The sequence below is a fragment of the Nicotiana tabacum genome, chromosome 3 (genome assembly GCF_000715075.1).
Source record: "Nicotiana tabacum cultivar K326 chromosome 3, ASM71507v2, whole genome shotgun sequence".
In the NCBI taxonomy this organism is placed as follows: Eukaryota; Viridiplantae; Streptophyta; class Magnoliopsida; order Solanales; family Solanaceae; genus Nicotiana; species Nicotiana tabacum.
This window is the reverse complement of record NC_134082.1, coordinates 140316322-140323005: the sequence shown is the minus strand read 5'-3', so window position 1 is coordinate 140323005 and position 6684 is coordinate 140316322. Positions and strand designations below refer to the sequence as shown.

At 37.6% G+C, this 6684-nt stretch overlaps 1 long non-coding RNA gene across 1 annotated transcript; it reads left to right on the top strand.

The window, feature by feature from the left end:
• The first annotated feature begins 4194 nt into the window (after positions 1-4194).
• Positions 4195-5273, top strand: LOC142175108 (uncharacterized). Its single transcript, XR_012704324.1, has 2 exons — positions 4195-4331; positions 5100-5273. It is a non-coding gene; the product is annotated as an uncharacterized LOC142175108 (long non-coding RNA).
• Positions 5274-6684: the final 1411 nt, after the last annotated feature.

Genomic DNA, 6684 nt, shown 5'->3' with positions numbered 1-6684 from the left:
TGCATTTATGAATGATTTGCTAACTACATTTGAGATGTATTGTGAAGTAAGGAGTTATTGAATAATCGAGAAGAATGGGTTAGCTTTTGTTCTTATTAAATTGGGCCTAACAGAAATTATTGTGGTCCAAAGCCTAGCTTGTCTAATGTAGCTACTCAATAAATTGTTTGGTAACTCTGGCTATTAAAATACTACCCCACATTGTCTAGTTAACATGCAATTTTTATGTTTTAACTACAAGTAAAAAACTAACCATGATAGGATATTCAAGAACTACACCAATAAAACAACTAATAAGATAATCAAGTAACAAAAATCTAAATCACATTGAATAATTTTCACAAATTTCATGCTTCAAAAGATATATTCACATGTATAGAAATAAAAAAAATTTAACGAAAGTAGAAGGGTAAACCTCAATGGATAAATTTTCTTTCATGTTAATAGTGAATCTTCAACGTCGTATTACAATGAAAAATGCCTACAAGCTTGGAAGTGGGTAGGACGTTTACTGGAGCTCTATCACACGACCTTGCTAATTCAACCACGAAATTACACCGGCAACTTCGACGGAACTCAAACTTGAAAAATGTTACTGCGTTATGTGAAAAAGTGGACTATTTTAAGGTGCTTTCAATGGAGTTTTTGACTGGTTTTTGGACTGATTTTTCAGCAGATTCGCAAATGATTTTTGCCTCTCTCTTGGGCTGGATTTTGCAGTTGTTTTGAGGAAGTTATGGGACTATTTTTGGACAGAGAAGAGGGCTGGTTTTGGGGTAGATTTTCAGCTCTTTTTTTGGTTCAAAATGGAGCTAAAGTTGTAGCTCCTTTAATGACGTTAGAAGATGATTTTTAGGACCTCTTTTTTGCCCTTTGGTTATGGATTTGAGGGGCTTTTTATGGTTGTTTTTGGATGGCCGAAAATGGAGTTCATGGCTGTCACTTTTCTTGCTTTTTCATCCTTTTTTTATATGTTGTTCATGTGTGTTTGTGGAGTGTGAGTTGTTTTCTCATATGGTGGAGGGGATCATGGGAGTTAAAGTGTAACGGTGGAATGTGAGTTGGAAAGTGTAAGGGTGGAATGTGAGTTGTGAGAGAATAATTGTGTTGGTGGTAAGGTATGAGCTAAATGACGTGAGGGAATTGGGAAAAATTCAAGCATGGTCAAAAATTAGGTGCTCACACTTTCATCCAGATGTGTATAATAGAAGACAACAAAGTACTCAAGGCCTCTATCGATGATTCACTACGGGTTTCAATTCAAGACATGAAGGATTCATTTTCTAAGAAAATGGTAGAGATACATGAGATGCTAATGGAGGTTGTGGCGCCCAACACTCCGGCGAAAATTAACAGACGTGATCCAGCAATGACGATCGTTCGACAAAACCAGGGACCAGCAAACACCATACTTCGGCACAAACCAGAATTCTGTTGGTTCTATGGTGCCAATCCAGAAGCATGGATATTCCAGGCAGAGCATTATTTTAATTTCTATAGAGTTGAGCCCAACGAGCAGTTAATTGTGGCATCGTTATGTATTGATAGGGAACCACTGGAAAGGTACCGCTAGTTGTAAGAACAAACAGTTGGTAGATTGGCCACACTTCATAGAAAAGGTGAAAATTCGCTTTAAGTAGGAGGGTATCGGGTTGGCGGAGGGAAGGTAAGTGAAGCTCCGGAAGATCACCACCGTGTCGGAATTACAGAGCAAGTTCGAAGCCATCACTAATGAAACCGATGACTTATTTGAAAGGTTGATGTTGAAATTCTTTACCTCTATTCTGAGGGAGGATAACAAAAATTCAGTATTGAGTAACGAGCCCAAAACTTTTGAAGAGGCCCTAACCAAGGCCCACATACATGAACGTCGGATCCAGTTAGAGAAAGATCCAACTCGACCCGTGTTTGCTAAAAAAGGTACTCCTCTGTTACCTAACCTTAATCATTCTTCCTCGTATACCAATTCCGCCTCCTCAGTCACACCAGTAGCTCTCAATGCAAATCTAACGCCGATAAAATGGCTCACCCATGCTGAAATTCAAAGTCGCCGTGAGCGGGAGCTATGCTATTATTGCAAAGAAAAGTACACTGCCAGACACAAGTGTAAGTCTCCTCCGCACTTATTACTCCTCAATGATGCTTCCGAGATAGAAACAATGCTACAAGAACCATTTGTTCCTAATGATATTTTAGCCGAAGAATTGCAGTACGTAAAGGTGCAAGAACATTCAGCTATCTCTTATCATGCCTTAGCTGAGGTAATTCCTCCTCGATTCTTCGATTTTTAGGGCACGTAAATAATTCTCCGGTCCAAGTCTTAGTGGACGGTGGCAGTGATCATAACTTCATTCAATCCACGGTGGCGATCTTTCTAGAGTTGGCAGTGGAAACCGTTCCTAATTTTGCAGTAGTGGTGGGTAGTGGCCAACGCTTGAGATGTGAAGGGGTTATGCAGAAAGTTTTCCTCACTGTCTAGGGTTTTGCCCTCCCCTCGACTTATATGTGCTTATATTACATGGGGCTGATGTGGTTCTAGGTACAACCCGGCTTTCTACTTTGGGGCGAGTTGTCACTGATTATGCTGAGTTTATTTTTGAGTTCAACCACCAAGGAGTTGCAGTGCGTTGGAAGGGGCTTGTACCATCTTGCGCCCAGCCGGTGCAATTGCAAAATTTGCATAGGTACACAGCTACAAATTCCATCTCCTCTTACTACAGCTTGCATATAGTGCCCTCAACATCCCTGGTGGATGAGCAAACTTAACCAGCTCTGTTGGCCATGGTAGAATCCTTTGCAGATATGTTTCAAAAACCACAAGGTCTACCCCCTACTCGTTCACAAGACCATGCCATCCATTTGGTGGCTAGAACAGAACCTGTCAACATAAAACCATATCGGTTTCCTTATTTCCAGAAGTAGGTGATGGAGTAGCTCGCAATGAAATATTAAATGAAAGGTTAATTCGAGCCAGCACCAGCCCCTTTTCTTCACCAGTGTTGTTGGTTAGCAAAAAAGACGGAACATGGCAATTTTGCGTGTATTATAGGGCCCTTAATTAAGTCACAATACGGGATAGATTTCTTATACCCACAATTGATGAACTGTTTAATGAGCTCTATGGAGCGCAATACTTTTCTAAGATAGACTTGTTGTCAGGCTACCATCAGATTCGAGTGAGGCCTGAAGATGTGGCCAAAACTGCATTTCATACACACGAGGGACATTATGAGTTCTTGGTAATGCCATTTGGTTTATCTAACACACCATCCACTTTCTAGGACACCATGAATGAAGTGTTTCAACCATATTTGCGCCGATTTGTTCTTGTATTCTTCAACGACATTTTGGTATATAGTCTCACATGGGAGGGTCACTTGGAGAACTTACGACTGGTGTTAGAGTTGCTGTGGTACCATAGGTTGGTGGCTAAGCGGAGAAACTATCATTGTAAATGCCTAATTTTTGCCTTATATATATATATATATATGTGTGTGTGTGTGTGTGTGTGTGTGTGTGTGTGTGTGTGTATATATATATGTGTGTGTGTGTGTGTGTGTATTTGTTCTTATTTGTGTATGTATAGATTTTAGGAGTTGAGTAATTGTTTGATAAATGGGGTAGGGATTGGGCTAGTGTAATTTAATTAAAATTGTGCCAAAATTGGCCCAAAATTTGAGCCTAAAGAGCCCAAATCCGGTCCAAAAAGGAGCTTCCAAGAAGAGCTTAAAATGATGTAGTTTGGTCTTGAAACTACGTCGTTTTGGTTAAGTAACAAGATTCAATCTCATCCACCCATCTTGATTTAATCCAACGGTCCTAGTTTGATCTTCATCCTAGGTATTTAAAGCCCAAAATCCCCAAAAATTTGCCCCATTTCCCCCTTATTTCCTCTCTCTTCTTTCCCTCTCCTTCATTTCTCTTCTCTCTCTCTTCACTCTCTCTACGCCGCCCCATCTCCGCCCACCGTCGCCGGCCGGAAATCGCCGCCGCCGGCGGACCACCTCCAAACACCTCCAAATTCACACCATGTAATCTCCACAACTTCCTCTTTCCATATCTCCAAACCAAATCCTTCAAAAATCCCTCAAACTCCTTGAATCTTAGATCTTGGAAACTTTTCCGTCACTTTTTTGCCCAAATCCTTGAAGCTCCAACCACTACCACCCCACAATACCTACATCAATGGATAGAGCTCCTCAAGACTTAGCTATTGATGCCAATTTCACCCTGAAAATCCGGCGACAAAAATCCGGCCAAATTCCAGCGACCTCCTTGAACACCCTCTTTTGGCATACCACCATTTTTTCGGCCACTTGAATTGTAAAATGGTAAAAATCCTATTCTTTTTCATGGATGATTTTTTATTTTTATTCTTAATTTTCAGATTTTATTTTGGTCTATTATTAATTATTTTAGCATTAATTTTTGAAGTTTGAAATGTTCAATTTTCTGTTTTTGCACTTGTTGAAGTAGTAAAATAGTTTTGTATTAATAAAAGTGAGGTAGTGCAGAATACTTAAGAGTATATGGTACTTGTTTGGTTGTTTATTTACTGCTTCAAGACTCTTTGAGTACAATACTCAAAAGTCAAATTGTTTGGTAAGAAAATGTAGACTTTTGCACAGTGTTTGAATAAAAGTCTGTCTTTGAATAGTGGAGAACAGATTTTGTTTGAAATACTTAACAAGATTTGAACCACAAAGTCTGGCCTTTTGAATTTAAGAGCAGATTTTGTAGAAAATCTGTCAAAAAGATTGATTTTTAATTTTTTGAAATAGCTGGTTGTTTTGATATATAAGGGGGACTCAATCACACTTCCAGGGAGATGGAATAATTGCATTGAACACACAAAAACATAAAAAAAAAATCAGCAGTTGAACACATGAAAAGTGAGCTGAAATGGTGAGCTTTGGGAGTGAATCTTAGAGTGCAAACTTTTAGAAAAGTATAAGTCCTCTTTAGAGTTCGTTTCTGGGTTTCCTCTCTAAGTTTTCGGGTTGTTTTAACACGGATTTGCTGCTGGTTTTGTTGCTGTTTTGCTGCTGTTTTTATGCTGCTTTAGTTGCTGAACTACTATTTATTCTTTTGCTATCCAGGTAATCCTTTAAGACTCGTAACGTACGTATTTTCAGCAATGGGAATAACTTGAACATACTGCACCATTTAAATGTGTTTGATATGATGAATAATTTGACAACAAAAGAGCTTGTATGTTATTGTTATGTATCAAACATGTGATAATGTGAATATAGTCCTTCATAATACTTGAATATTGAGTTGCAAGTTTTTTGAATGTGATATCTAAGTATGCCATGAATGACTTTAGATGTATAACACATAGCATGAGTTCGTTTTAGTTGCTGAAATTTCACTGCCAACATATGCTTCTAGGAATGTTATGATAATTTTTTTTAATCTGGCCATTTTTCCAGATTTACAAAAGTGGCTATTTTTGTAAAGTGTGTGTTTATACAATTGTGACTATGTAGTTAATGGTCATAAATTCAAACTAAGTAAAGAACCGAGATTGTATCAACTTTGGGCCTTTTTGAACCAAAAAATAAAAGCTGGCCCATTTACCTTTAAACAACAAAATTACCCTCTTTTCTTCTATATAACATTGTGCCAATTAAAATCCATTTCTTGGTCCATTTTAATAATAAATTCCAGCAGCCCAAGAGCTCTTTACAAGCTGGCCCATTTTTTTTTAACAAGAAGTTGGCTCATTTCTTTTAAAATAGATTAAGTTGGTCCAACTTTTGTTTGCTTAATTTTTCCCAACTATAAAGCTAGAAAAATAGTAATAATATCAGATTTTTCTACTATTTTTAATTAACTCATTTCCTTTTTAAACGCTAGGCAATTAGTAGGCGCGCTTTAACTCACGGAATCACTTGTGTAGCGTGATGTTTGAATATTTGATAAATTAATTTAATAATCTCATACCATGCCCATTAATTTTAGTTAATTCTTAATTTAGTATTTTTTTTGTTAAGATCGTGAATTCGCTTGCATAGCGCGATAGTTGATTTTTTATTTTATTTCAAATCTAATCTCTTCGAATGTAGTAATTTTTCCAGACGTAAATAACATGCTAACAATCGTTTGTCATGACTGCAGATTCGCTTGCGTAGCGCCGTTATGATTAAATAATAAATTTTGTCGATCATGCACTCGCTTGCGTAGTGTGGTTATGACATCTTCTTATTAAAAAATATTCTTTAATTTTTCTAATAATCAAGAGACAAAAGTGGATAGGTAAAAATATGAAAAATAATATAAATCACAGTTTATCCAAAATTAATTTAAGCCAAATGTAGTCAATAAAGCGACTGTGCTAGAACCACGGGACTCGGGGAATGCCTTACACCTTCTCCTCGGTCAACAGAATTCCTTATCCGGACTTTATTTTCGCAGACCAATAATAAAAGAGTCAAACCTTCCTTTCACTAGGGATTCAAATAAAAGGTGACTTGGAATACCAACAAATCAATTCCAAGTGGCGACTCTGAATAACAAAAATAATCCCTATTTCAAAATTGTCACTTTAATTGGAAAAACTCTTTAACCCACAAATTCGTAGCATAACACGTTACATTTTGTACATATCTTTTGGAGGGGTAAAAAGGGGTGTGACAGCTCTGGCGACTCTGCTGGGGACATCCAGCGTGAATTCGAGCT